Below are 15,316 nucleotides of genomic sequence, written 5' to 3'. Positions count from 1 at the left end.
CCCGTGGCCGCCGGTGAGACGCCGTCGACGTGAGCACGATAAGGGATCATCCGGATTTCGGACCGAGCGACGGAGGAATCTCTCCGGCTCTTTACTGTTTTAGTATTATATTTGTCGATGTCCTTACATAATCAAATTCGGGAGTTTAAGGGCTCGCGGCCACTGAGTACATTTGGTCCCACATGTCATACAAATGTAAATACATAAATAGCTTGAATACGCTTCTCTTCAACGAAGACGCCTTCTTACTTCTCCGTGTCTTCACTCTTGTGCCGTGACAAGCGGCTTCCCACTTCCAGAGTTCCACCTCAACTGCGCAGGGGAAGGGAGGCTCCCAACGCATCCCTGCCGAGCTCAACGCCGCAGGTCCCATCCTATCCCTGGCCAAACCCTCTAGCCACCAGCCGCTGTCTCTCTCTCTCTCTCTCTCTCTCTCTCTCGGTCCAGTGGGGGCTGCTATCTCCCAGGTGAGAGCTGTTACTTCCCGTGCTAGCGATTCTGGTTTCCCTGCATGATGGATTCTGTCGTTCTAAGAAGTTTTTTTTTGGTTCTAATCAGACTCAATTGCTTAAATTAGCTGTGGATTTTTATGCTATTCGGTGGTGTTAACCTAATCGTCAAGCCCTATACGTTCACGGCTCGATTAGGGTGGTGGGGTGATTGATATTTATTATTTTCAAAAAGGGTCGTGGTTCAACTTTCGATTGAATCCTCATCACCCAAGTGACATTCGCTTCTGCACTGGGTTGTCCAAATTTGTTTGTCATATCGCGTGTGAGGTGCATGATTGGTAACAGCTTCTGTAGAGAATTATATATGCATTATTGTTCAAAGACTTGGGTGGTGCATTGTGACACATCTTAGCTCGGAATGTTTAGGTTTGGGCAGGCAGTGAGAAGCTCCATTGCAGATACCTGTTTTTGGGAGTTCAAAATAGCTGGTCACTGGAAATTTATGTGGTACCTAACTTGGTTGATTCTGGAAACTAGGCGACTTGTTTTGTATACCGCTGCTTTAGAGATCTGTAACCATGACAGTATTGCCGTTGCTGTTCCTTAAGTGATTCGAGAGAGGGTTCTGTACTTATGTTAGTTGATGTGCATTGTGTTTCTGCGCAGGAATATTGGAGATGTGCCTTCAACACTCTAGGGCTCAATTGTCTCCAGATGAGCAACTCGCTGCAGAAAAAAGTTTTGCCTTGTATTGCAAGCCAATTGAGCTGTACAATATTATCCAGAGGCGAGCCGTTAAAAATGTAAATTTCATCTTACAATTGCAATCCTGTCATAACATTGTTCACATATTGTTTCATACCAGTAATTGTTTCCTGTGCATGCTATGAGATACCAATAATAATTATTCTCTATATTTGGCAGCCCCCTTTTATTCAAAGATCCCTTCTATATAAGATACAGGCAAGGAGAAAAAAGAGGTTCGGCCCTTAAATGAACTGTCAAATATTTTGAACATTTGCACCTCGCTATGTACCGTTCCATGTTCAATTCAATAGCTTGATAAGTGAGGATCAATATGGTGCCTATGTCCCTTATGTTTAATGTCATTGCATGGGCATGGGCACAGCCAAGAGTGCTCAGCACCAGTGGCACAAATTACCAATTTAGGATTAGGATTATAGTTTCTTTGTTAGTTACTTTTTTAGCTGTCGCCGTTGTAAGATCATTTGAGGCTTATTGGAGTTTCTCTTCCAGTTTCCTTTACTATTCCTTAGGAACTATGTACATAGAATAAATAATATTAATTGTTGGTGTCTTCTTCTCATGATTCTGTTTTTACTTAGCTACAGTTCCAAAGATTGTAGGATTAGTCTATTCTTTTGGTGTCAAATGATTGGAGTTACAGTCATTTATTTGTTTGTGTGGGAAATCTGGAATCTTTTATTGCTCTGAATGCCCAACAGCTAAATAAGGGATTGCTCTGAATTTAGTCACACTTTTTCATTAATAAGACCAATCATAAATGTCAATGAGGTTTGGAGAAGAGAAGAAACAGCAATAACCAACAATCCACACACTGAACTGATATGCTTCTATTTTTTATACCTTCCTAGTTTTCAACTTTTAGTAGGTGTCTTAACTAGATGGCTTCATATTCTTCATATGCATAGTAAATAATTACTCAGGTGTTATCTTTTTTATAACACCTGAGTAATTATTTACTATGCATATGAGGTGGTTTGGCCATGTCCAAAGGAGACCTCCAGAGGCACCAGTGCATTGTGGAGTCCTAAGCCAAGCTAATAATATGAGGAGAGGTAGAGGAAGACCGAAATTGACATGGGGGGAGGCAATAAAAAGAGATTTGAAAGCTTTGGGATATACCTAGAGATCTATGTTTGAATAGGAGTACTTGGAAAGCAGCTATTGAAGTGCCTGAACCTGTGACTTGGGGCTCTTGGTGGGTTTCAACTCTAGCCTACCCCAACTTGCTTGGGACTGAAAGGCTATGTTGTTGTTGTTATCTTTTTGATGAACCACCTGCACTGTTCAAACAAGAAACTTGTTTGTTGCCGTTATTGGTCTGTGTTTGATAGTTTATCTCTACCAATGCAGGATTCAAATAACTGTATCACTTTCTGCAAGTACAAATACACAAGCACAGAATATCTTTCCCCTTTATGTACTTTTAGCTAGACCTACCAGTAATATTTCGCTTGAAGGGGTAAGTGTAACTCTCTTTAGTTTGTGAAAACGAGTAATGGGTTTTTAAGTTTGCCTACTATAGGATCTTGTTTCTGATGCATGATTCATTTTTCAGCATTCGCCGATATATCGATTCAGTAGGGTTTGTATGCTTACAAATTTTAGCGAATTTGGAAATAAAGGCAAAACTGAAGCCACATTCATCATCCCTGACGTGAAGAATTTGTCAACCTCCCGTGCTTGCAACCTTAACATTATATTTATTAGCTGTGGTAAGTTGTGCATCTTATGTGGGTATTTGTCCTTTTCACTCATTTGCTGGTCATCAAATTCTTCTCTATTTGAATAGGGCAAGTAGGACAGATTATTGGTGAAGATAGCTACTCTGGGAATGATGTGGAAAGATCTTCCCTCCAAAGTAAGTTCTTGTGGACATTTTATGGCTGATGATCAGCATGTGCCACAATAAATTACTTTTTTTTTTACAGAATGGCACAGTTGGCTAATAAAAATATTTTAAGACATAGCAATCAACAAAACACAAGTTAAATCGCAGAAAGTTCTCAAGAAACCTATTAATATGTAGTTAGTGGTGACTTGAACCTCTGCCTTTGTGGCAGAGATTTGACTTCCACTCTGTTTGAATTAACCGTTTGTGCATTGCTTCTTTATATTGTAGGAGGTCTAATTGTCTTCTCAAATACCTAGCTCTCACACCACCTATACCCAAGAGGTGGGTGGGGAAGCTTCTTTCAGTCTAACACCTGAGGCTTCTGGGTCTGCTTTCTTCTGAACTCATTGGACTAAACTGGCTCAATATGTTCCGAATCCAATTTATACTTCATATTACTCCCTCCGTTCCAAATTATAAGTCGTTTTGGCTTTCCTAGGTACATAGATCTTGCTATGCACCTAGATATGTATTGTGTCTATATAAATGGCAAAAATAATGTACCTAGAAAAGCCAAAATGACATAATTTGGAACGAAGGGAGTATCAAGCATCCAGCTTAGCCCTTGAGAGCAGAAGTTACCTAAAGCTTCTGTAAACCACAGCCGTGTGCAAAGCCTTCTCGTTCATGTGGATTTGTGGAAGAAATCAATCTGTTATAAATTTGTTACTCAAAACTGGAAAATTTGAGAGTACTGTGTCCATTTTACAGAATCTTTTGCTCTGTTATTTTAGCAAAAATCTTCTATGTTGCTCAGCTGTACTGTAATTGAAATGATCAGATGAACAGAATATTCTGACATTATGTGATCACTTATCTAGCCGGGATAGCATGTTGATAAGTCCTTTTTTTATTAGTAATCGGATTAACCTTTCTTCCTGTCAAGCGAATCCTCATTGTTGTTTTACCATTTTTTACAAAGTACATAATTAATTCATTATGTTAGTATCTTAAAACAATTATTTAGAATATAGGCTGTTGAAAGTAAACCAACTGTAGACGTGTATTCTTATTGAATTGGCTAACAGCCATTTTTGCTATGCATTTAAACAGAGCTTGAAGGGAAATGTTCCTGGGGTAAAATACCGACTAATGTACTTGCATCCTCTTTGGAGAAATGTGTGACTTTAAGTACAGGAGATGCTGTGGATTTGGCTTCTACAGTTACAATGAACCCAAGCTTCTTAGAGGTATGTTAAATTAAACTGTTTGTGCTTCTGCATTTCATGTAAATTTCGTCTTGTTCTTTTAAATATAGTATCACAGAGCAAATAACAGAGAAAAATTCTCTCTTTGTTCACTGAAGAGGAGGGATATTTTTGTATAAGCAAGATGTGTTGTGGTATTTTACTATTTTGGGACCTACTGTTCCAATGATATAGGTTACAGATTTCCACATCTTAAAGTATGTGTGGCAATCTGTACGAACTAACTCTTCAACTTAGCAATCCATGTCATAAATTACTTGAATTTGATGGTAAAGGTTGGAATCTGCATAGCAGGAAACATTCCATCGATTCTGCTTTACTTTCCTCCTTGTTTTGTTTCTCATGTTTCAGAGACTGCTATCTTCTCTGCTTTTTGTTGAAAGTTACATATTTTTTTAATGCATGCAGCCAAAATTTCTGGAACAAGACAGTTGCTTGACATTTTGCTCTCATAAGGTTGATGCTACGGTAAGGTCCTTCCCATTTCTTCCTTCCATGTGTAATCTATTAAGTATCTTCAAATTTAGAGGAACTTGCCCTGCCCCACCAATCTTTTAGCTCAATTTACTTCTTTCAAATAAAAAGAGACAATAATTTTGGAAAAAAAATCAACTTCTAAGAGGGGCAAAATCCAAAAGTTAATGAACTTTTAATGCTGAAATAAAGATTTTGCAAATCACTGTTCTGTTACACATGTAGGGAACTGAAGCCTGTTGTCAGTTGTAATTGTAACTAATGAATTTTAGTAAATTTTGTCTGTAGGATGCGACACCTTCAGTTTTGCTGAGATTACTAAGCTCTATTGTTGCAGGGTTCATACCAATTACAAGTATGCATATCCGCAGAAGAGGCTGGTGCAAGAGAATTACTTTTGTCTCCTTATTATTGTAATTACTCATAGTGATAATGTCCCACCTTCGTTATTACCAGAAATCATAAGGTAACTATAATGCATGCATAGCCCCCTTTCTAGAATTTAGTAACTTCTCTGTCCTTATTCTTGCTGCATCCTTCAATTTCTCTCTACATATTTTGCAAACCAGGTTTCGTTTGGTCACCCAACCAGTAGTGATTGTACGTGCAGTTTTCAATTGCTGGTTCTTGTTAAAGAACATGACATGAAGCTAATAGCTTGTGTTGCATTGGATTGCCTTGACCACATAGATGATACCTTAACATCACCTAGTGTCTTAGTATTTGGTGCATCCTTTACGTCAATGCTTTATCAAATAATTTTGTGTTGCTGCAGGTTGAGGGCTGGAAATGTACTTTTTAATTACAAGTACTACAATAATACAATGCAAAAGACTGAAGGTTATCTCTCTCCCCCTTCTCGCTCCCTCTCTCCCCCTTCCCCTCGTCTGCCTCGATTGCATCCACTTTAGCTGTTGCCAGGCTGCATCATGCATTCTCTTGTTTCTAGTTCCATGTATTTGTTCCTTGTACTGCCTTATTCTCTAAACCTGTGTGCTAAGAATCACAGAGAGAAATAGCTTACTTTACTATTCATTCTACAGTTATTAGGATGTACAAACACACAGACAAAAAAATGTTTAATGCTTGGGACATCTATCGGTGGACAAGATTTCTTATTGCTTCTTCTTTGTTGCTTTTATGTTTCACTTTTTCTTATACATCCCATTGATATGTTCTTACCAGTTACTGAAGATTTTTCCTGCCCATTTTGCTTGGTACGATGTGGAAGCTTCAAGGTAAAAACTAAAGCAGAGTTCCCTTTTTATTACTGTATTCGTATGTCACTTAGTGCTGCTATATGTGGTCAATCATGTCAGATCCTCACCTGATACACTTTATGATAAAGCACATATCCTAAAGTTATTTCACACCTCATAATTAGTTTGTTCTACATTCACTTTGCCTTTCTATCAAGTTGTATCTAATATCATTACTATGGTGATTCTAGGGCCTGGGATGCCACTTAAACTCAACACATGACCTGTTCCACTATGAGTTCTGGGTATGTAAACTTGTGGAATACCCATTGCAAAATCTTCCTGATCTTCGTAATTTAATATATTTTTTTTGTCATACACAGATATCTGAAGAGTGCCAGGCTGTGAATGTTAGTCTGAAGGCTGATGCCTGGAAAACTGAGGTAATTGGTGATATGATATTGGACTGTTATAGTGAAATATATTGATAACATTAGAGGCATAATTGATGAACTTAATTCTACTTTGCATGTGTTCATGATACCCCTTAGTGTTCTTCTATCCGTGTCTTCACTACTGCTGTGCTGTTCTTAGCTTTGTGTTTTCTTTGTTGAGTGCAGAATCAAATGGCACATGAACAATCGATCAGTACTTCACATTAGAAAATTAACTACCTTTCCCTAAAATGTCGTCAATAATATACTGTATGCCTTACTGGATTTTCCGTGGGATAAGGTTCTACATGCTTGGACATTAGGATAGTCATGCATGGTGGATACTGTTTATTTATTTAATCTGGAGAACTTTGTATTTATTATTAACTAATGGGTCAGTTATATCCAGTTTGTGGTAGAGGGAGTTGATCCAAGGCATCAAACATTTTCCTACTGGTATGCTTGTTCTCCCATCCCCCCCCCCCCCCCCCCCCCCCCCCCCCCCCCCCCCCCCCCCAATGATGCTTTATATGTTTTGTTTCCTAATTTTGTTCAATCAGCTCGAGGTTTAAGAAGCGTAGAAGGTTGGAAACCACAGCTAAGAAAATCAGGCATGTTCACCCACATATTATGGAATCAGGATCACATGAAGATGCCCAGGCAGTGTCTGAAGACGACTATGTGCAGCGGGAGAACGGTACATTTGCATCTTGTGATCTCTTAGGAATATTTTGCATTTGTGCTCACTACTGCACTTTTTAAAGCTGCCGCAGAAAAGTTAGTCAAGAACAACAGCAGCAACAAAGTTTTTTAATCCCAAGTAGGGTAGTAGAGATGCAACCCAACAAGTGCCACCAATAAAGATGATAAGGAAAAACTGAGCTGGCTACTAATTTGGTTTTCAACCATGGTCAATAGTTCATTTTCAAATCAAACTAGGTTCAAACGCCTATTTCTTCTCTATACTTTATGTGTAATTTGATACACAATAAATATCTCTATTTGCAACTTAGATCTAAAGATAAAGAAAAGCAGTTAGCCAATTGCTGAAATTTCTTAAAGCTGTTCTGTCAAAAACAATCTTATCATCAACTACACATCTACTTGACGTGGCTTTGAAATCTGCCGTTCTCCTATCTTATTGGTTTGGTTAAATATATGTTTGGTCTGATGGTAAATCATGCAAATCCGCCGGGTGTTGTCTTCTTCCTTTCTTCAATGCAGCAGTTCGTTGTTGTCACTTGTCACCCAGAGCGTTGGATAATCTCACATTGTGCATAAAACCCTTCTTGAACACTTGATGCACTGCAATACTGCATTATAGGAGCAGTGAAAGTCGAACCTTTTACTTTTACTAGGCGAAAAGGGCTGCTGAGCTACTGTCTGTTCAACTAGTTATTTCCATTTTTTAATTATTATTATTACTCCGCATGCCGAGAAAAACCTGCATTGTTGCTTCCTGCCTGCTCTAGCATTTTCTGCATCTGTTATGTTCCCTACTTTTCCTCTGATGGTAAAAACTTTTCAGGGTTTTCTGTAGCACACGCTTCAGTTGGCCCTAGTCAGCCTGTACATGGGAGCAATCTTTCATCACCAACAGTGCTACAGTTTGGGAAGTCGAGGAAGCTATCTGTTGAGCGATCTGACCCCAGAAAGTAATGTTTTTTTGTTGTACCAAATATTTTTTATTTGATGTGCATCTATTGGAACATGCTTAACTAACTGTTACTGTTTGCTTGTGTTTATATTATTTGGCAGTCGACAACTGCTGCAAAAGCGCCAGTTCTTCCATTCACACAGGGCACATGTTAGTAAAAACCAATCACCTCTTTCCATGTAACTTTCGTGCATGCGTGCGCATATTGTGGAACTTAGGCTGTATTCAATTGTTGTTATTATTATATTACTTTTGCCTACTTTCTGATTCCATACCAATGAAATTACTGAATGCATATGTTCGTGGTAGTTCTGTGATATTTCTGGTCCCTCTTTCTTGTAGATTTTTGGCACTGCGTATTCTTTTTTTTCTCGAACACGAGCTGCGTATCATTGTATTAATAGAAGAAAAAGAGAGTCATACATAGACCTGAACCCCACCCACCCACCCACCCACCACTACATAGACACTGGATCACCGGTTAAGAAAGACAAAAAGACGACCCTACAGCAGTCCATTAGATTGATCCTCCAGCAGAGAGCAGGGAAATTCCCTTGGCTCCTGCTAGGCTCCACCAATGAGCCTCTTTCCTAGCCAGAGCCAGAGCCAAGTTAACATTTGGGGTTGCCCCATTAAAAACACAATCATTTCTATGTCGCTAGATGCTCCAGGCTCCCAAAATGACTAGGGAATTCAGATCCAACCTATAATCTCCACTAGCAGCAGGCACTGCGTATTCTTGTTATTAGAAAACTCGGCCGGTAGGGGAAAGACCGCCCCCACGGTATTTTACTTAAGAGAAGAGCTCAACCGGAGCTGGCATGAGATAGGCCACAAAACCCCTCCCCCCCCTCTCTACATGGGGATGCCAGCTCCTATGGTTTGTGCCTTAACCTGTGCTTTGAGGCCCAACCCACTACCCGTCCCTTACACAAGGGCCCGTTCACCCATGCCGACCAGGAGAAATCAGCGAGTGACCTTTTTTACCCAGCCTGAAATTTGCGCTCCCACGGGGATTCAAACTCGGGACCTGGGATGCTACTAAGGTCACTTCGACCACTAGGCTACAGGCTCCTTTGCTATCCTTGTTATTACAACTTGGACTCTTTGTGCATTAATGCCTTCATTTGAGGACTAGTTTGATCACATTAATGCACTTTGTTGTAGCCAATGTCATTGGAACAAGTCTTCTCAGATCATGATAGTGAAGACGAGGTTGATGATGATATTGCTGACTTTGAGGATAGAAGGGTAAGATGAGACTATTTTGTTCTTCTCTTTCGAAACATAAAATATTTTTTTTAATCATTGCTATTTTAACGGCTGAAAAGCAGATGCTTGACGATTTTGTTGATGTTACAAAAGATGAGAAGCTTATTATGCATATGTGGAATTCATTTGTTCGAAAACAAAGGTCAGTCATATGTCCGTGTCCCCACTATGTCCTCCGTTATTCTAACTATCACGATAGATAGGATGTTTTTGAAGACCTGCTATTTCAAAAAAAAAAGGTTTATACTTCATGGTGATGTTTTTTCTGTATCGATCACCTATTGCCTTGTTTTTAGAAATGCATACTATTTGCATACGCAGGAGGTTTGTAGCTTGTACAATCTTAGGTAAAAAACACTATTGTCAGCTACTATGAAAAAGCAAGAATTTAGTTCAAATTTTAGTTATGCATACTTACATTGACCCTAGTCCCTTTATCCAACAACAACAACAACAATAACATAGTCTTTCAGTCCCAAGTAAGTTGGGGTAGGCTAGAGTCGAAACCCACCAAGAGCCCCAAGTCACGGTTCAGACACTTCAATAACTGCTTTTCAAGCACTCTTATTCAAACATATATCTCTAGGTATATCCCAAGCTTTCAAATCTCTTTTTATTGCCTCTCCCCATGTTAATTTCGGTCTTCCTCTGCCTCTCCTCATATTATTAGCTTGGCTTAGAACTCCACAATGCACTGGCGTCTCTGGAGGTCTCCTTTGGACATGGCCAAACCACCTCAACCGATGTTGGACAAGCTTTTCTTCAATTGGTGCTACCCCTAGGCGATCACGTATATCATCGTTCCGAACCCGGTCCATTCTTTGTGACCACAAATCCATCGCAACATACGCATTTCTGCAACACTCAGTTGTTGAACATGTCGAATCTTTGTAGGCCAACATTCTGCTCCATACAACATACCCGGTCTAATCGTCGTTCTATAAAACTTGCCTTTTAGTTTTTGTGGTACCCTCTTGTTACAAAGAATGCCAGAAGCATGTCGTCACTTGATCCACCTTGCTTTGATTCTATGAATAACGTCTGCATCAATATCTCCATCCTTCTGTAGCATCGATCCCAGATACCGAAAGGTATCCTTCTTAGGCACTACTTGACCTTTCAAACTCACATCTCCCTCCTCCTGTGCAACTCCGCTAAAGTCGCATCTCATGTATTCGGTTTTTGTTCTGCTCAATCTAAAATCTTTAGACTCAAGGTTCTGCCGCCATAACTTTAGTTTCCTATTTATTCCCGCTTGGCTTTCGTCCAATAACACTACATCATCAGCGAACAACATACACCAAGGGATATCCCCTTGTATGTTCCTGGTAACCTCATCCATTACCAAGGCAAAGAGATACGGGCTTAAGGCTGACCCTTGATGAAGTTCAATTTTAATCGGGAAGTAATCTGTGTTACCATCGTTTGTTCGAACACTAGTCACAACATTGTTGTACATGTCCTTAACGAGGGTCACGTACTTTGATGGGACTCTATATTTGTCTAAAGCCCACCACATAACATTTCTTGGTATCTTGTTATAACCCTTCTCCAAGTCAATGAAAACAATGTGGAGGTCATTCTTCTGCTCTCTAAACCGCTCCATAACTTGTCTTATTAAGAAGATTGCTTCTGTGGTTGACCTTCCGGGCATGAAATCAAATTGGTTTGTTGATATCTGCGTCGTTCCTCGCAGGCGCTGCTCGATGACTCTCTCCCATAGCTTCATAGTGTGGCTCATCAACTTAATTCCCCGATAATTAGTATAACTTTGGATATCTCCCTTATTCTTGTAGATTGGTACCAATATGCTTCTTCTCCACTCCTCAGGCATCTTGTTCGATCAAAAGATATTGATGAACATCTTGGTTAGCCATACTATAGCTATATCCCCGAGACATCTCCACACCTTGATTGGGATACCATCAGAGCCCATCGCTTTGCTCCCTTTCATCGCTAGTCCCTCTATTTAAACAGGCCTAAATTCAGGGATGGAAACCATACCTGAAAATCCTGCGTACGGGGGCTTGTTTCCGTTTACGACTATAAAAATTTGGATTTTCTAATTTCTTTCAGTACCATATTGCAGTCACCATTGAATAGTTAAACTTTGAAATCAGAGAAATTTCTGACCAACTGGCAGTTGTTTTCGTATGGATGATATCGTTCCCGACTGTTTTCATCTCTACCTAACAATTCCACCTGATCTACGTTGTCACCTCCACTGGTGTAGTAGTCTTGCACCTTCATTGATCCATATATCTGCCATGGTTGCCTGCCATGATTAATTTAACTCCTTGGTTGTTCCAGATTCATAGACAATATTCAATTCATTGTTTTTTTGTTTGTTTTATTACTTTTTAGCTACTGAAAGTGGTAATTGCAGGGTGCTAGCTGATGGTCACATACCTTGGGCCTGCGAGGCATTCTCCAGATGCCATGGAGAACAGCTTGTACAAAACCCTGCCCTTCTGTGGTGAGTGGCTGCTGTAGAAATATAGATACATTAAGGCTCTGTTTGGTTCGTTCCCTCAGCTGGCCACACTATGCATGTTTACATATCTTATTGCAATTTTCTCGCTTGATGAACAGGGGCTGGCGATTTTTCATGATTAAACTCTGGAACCACAGCCTTCTTGATGCCCGCGCCATGAATACTTGCAACACAATTCTTCAAGGCTACCAAGACGGAAGTTCAGACCCCAAGTAAATTTAATACCTTGTTGGCCAACTTGTGTAAAATGGCATTGGATGTAGATCTGCCAATTCCAGGGGTTCAAGTAACCCCAAAATAACTATGGGAAGAATTGGAATGGACCATATCAGCATTTGTTTTAAGGTTTAAGGGCAGCTCCCCCCACCTGGAAAGAAACTAGGAGGGCGAAGCTGGATCCTTGGCCGAGACAATCATTGTTTCATTCATGACTCAGTTGTATTGATTGATACCAGTTGTTGGCAGGTGGAGTCGTATGGATGATAATGATAAATGAAGTGATTCACCGCAGTCCTTATATTCCATTCCATGTATGCAGATGAAGCTGAGCCTTGCGGAGCATCTGTTACTTGTGTATGCAAATGATAACTGCCAAATCTAAGAGATATCCTTCTCAGCATCCTTAATATGTTTGAAAAGTTATAGAAAGTTATTTATTTTGGGACGAATGGAGTATACAGTAAGAGGCTTCATATAGTAACCACCCTTCAGAGGTACAATCGGCTGCCTTTCCATAGTTATTTCTGGCCTAGGGATATTTTATCTAAGGTTATGAATGGACAGATGTTTCTTTATATTTCTGGCCTAGGGATATTTCATAGTACCACCCTTCAGGGGTACAATCGGCTCCCTTTCCATGGTTATTTCTGATCTAGGGATATCTTCTTAACGATAAGGTTCTGGTATCTGGAAAAGAGAAAGGAAAATGTTGTTCAAAGTTCAGTAGATTGATTAATCAGCTCATCCGGCAAGCATCAGACTTCCAAAATCGAACTCCTAGAAAAGTATCCCATATCTTTTCTGCAAGCTATTCCTACGAATCACAAGACGCTCTACTAACTCAATCCATACGAACGAATGAGAATCCTACGAGGCCTGAGAGAATCGTACCGTTCGGGCATGCGATTTGAATTTTCAAAGTACGGAGTAGGAGCTACTCCGTAAAAATTATACTCCCTCCATTCCAAATTGTAAGTCATTCTAAGAATCTTGGAGAGTCAAAACATCTCAAATTTGACCAAATTTATATAATAAGATAATAACATTTATGATACCAACTAAGTACCAATAAATTCTTTGTTAATTATATTTTTATAATATATTTAATGTCATAAATTTTTATAATTTTTTTATAATTTTAATTAAACTTAAAAAAATTTGACTCTCCAAGATTTTTTTTAGAATGACTTACTAGTCGATTGCGAGCCGAAGAAGTCTCGCAAAATTTATGAGCCGGAGAAGATGGGTGCGTGCACACGTGGTACTCCCGTCCCGTCCGTCCTTTTGATTCGCAGCCTGGCGGCCGAACGACGCGCGTCGCCGGCTGACGCACCACGAAGGCGACCCGCGGGATGGCGGATATACAGTGCTGACCGGTGGTGGTCGACGAAAACGCAGCAGCAATGTTTGAGTCGTCCGTGCACGAACGGAAGGATGGTAGAGTCGCACGCACTTTACAGCTAAGCTTGAAGCAGCAGTATGGCGGAGTTTTGTTTGAATGGGCTGCATCCGGACCTCCTCGAGTGCTCCAAGGGCTGAATTGCCTTTTTTTTATTTTTCTTGGGACAATTTTTTTTATTATTAATCTCATTTTTTTTTCAATAACATAGATAGATGCGCCATTCTATTCATACATACGGAGTACTCCTAGCGCAGTTTGGTCAGCACTTTTCATGTGTGTTTTTAATCGTAGTAGGAGCACATGGGCATCGGGTCTCTCCAACGTGTGGTTTTTGGCTAGTCCTATATATATTATTACTAAATGCAAATATAGAACCAAGTTCTTTACATTGTGGATTTGATTCCATATATAGAGCATGTCCATCCATGGAGTCAGATTCTATTCAATGAAGACATACTAATACTACCAACGAAAGGGATTAGAAGAGTACATATTTTTTTTTCTCATAATAATATGGCTCCTGTCTATGGATTCACATCAGTAGTCCTAAACGTTTGAGCTAGTATAACAGGTGACATCAAATCAGCTAGAGGTCCCATCTTCGGACCAAGGCCGTGGATTCTCCATTGGAGACGTCCTATCTTCGTGAGCACACGATATATACATTCTGGTATCATCACGTAGCCAAGCCAAGCCAAGCATATCAACCACAAGTTTTTCTCGCAGTTTTTGCACGCCTTGCAGTCGCCATGCATGACCAGAAGAAACCGGACCCTACACGACAACACCGGCACTACTTTCAAATGGTGAGAGTTGCTGTTGCCGGGTGACTAAGCCATACGTACACTGTATATATACATAGTCTCAATCTTTTCATATTATTCAAGTGTGCACTGATGGTGCCCGTGTGCCGCGATCACTCGTCCATTCGTCCTGTACGGTGCAGGGTGGTTAAGTTGTTAACCTACTCCGATCCTCCAATTCGATCGAGCCGCAGTCCGTCCTACTTGGATTCTACCAGACCGCAACAACCCCAACAAGTTGTCCTCCATCACTGTGGCACCGTTCGTTTAGAGGAATTCTGGAGAAATTTGTGAGAGAAAAACATTGTTCCGGATGAAAAAAGAAACAGATCAAGTCGGGTTTAAGGGCACGCGAACGGAGCCTATGTGTCGATCGCGCGACCTAGCCCTTTCGGCCCCATTAGTTTGGCTGAAATTGGTTGAAAAAATAAACCAAAACTAAATTGTTGTAAAAAAAAATACTGACAAAAAAAAAAAGAAACCGAACATACCGGCTTAAGTAAGTCAGAAGCCGAACAAACCGGCTTAAGGTAAGTCGAACGGTCCCGTCACCTCCTCTTCTTTGTCACCAGCAGGCGGCGGCTGTCTGCTAGCCCATTATTCTCTGCGTCAGTTTCATCATCTCATCATCATCTGCTAACCAAGCCGCGATTATTCTACCCTATTCTCTCTCGATGTGGAAGGACGGTGGCACACAGACCGGGCGCAGGAACGCACTACAGCTAGCCTTTGTCAGTGCCTGGCAATCTGGCATGCACACCAATAGAGGTTCTGGTAGGAGGAGCAGATGTAACGAACCTTTTTTTTTAGAAAGGAAGGAAAGGCAGAGAACAAATTAAAACAGTTCGGTTACTCCTGGAATCGAAACAAAGGCGCTTTTGACGAAACCGGCGAGCGAACTAGCTGGGCTCCCACGGGCACGCACGGCTGCACCGGAACCGGATGTCTCACCACTCACCAGCTACAGCTTCCTTTGCTCCTAATCTCACTCAAATGGGGAGCGCTTTCGGCGTCACCAGGCTGATCTCCACTCCCCCACGTTG

General features: G+C 40.6%; 1 pseudogene; it reads left to right on the top strand.

Moving 5' to 3' along the window:
- The first annotated feature begins 271 nt into the window (after positions 1-271).
- LOC136518231 (polycomb group protein EMF2B-like) lies at positions 272-12,423 on the top strand (annotated as a pseudogene).
- The last annotated feature ends 2,893 nt before the right edge of the window (positions 12,424-15,316 follow it).

This window comes from Miscanthus floridulus, chromosome 2 (genome assembly GCF_019320115.1).
Source record: "Miscanthus floridulus cultivar M001 chromosome 2, ASM1932011v1, whole genome shotgun sequence".
NCBI lineage: Eukaryota > Viridiplantae > Streptophyta > Magnoliopsida > Poales > Poaceae > Miscanthus > Miscanthus floridulus.
Note: the sequence above shows the minus strand (reverse complement) of the source record. Positions and strands in the feature narration are given on the sequence as shown.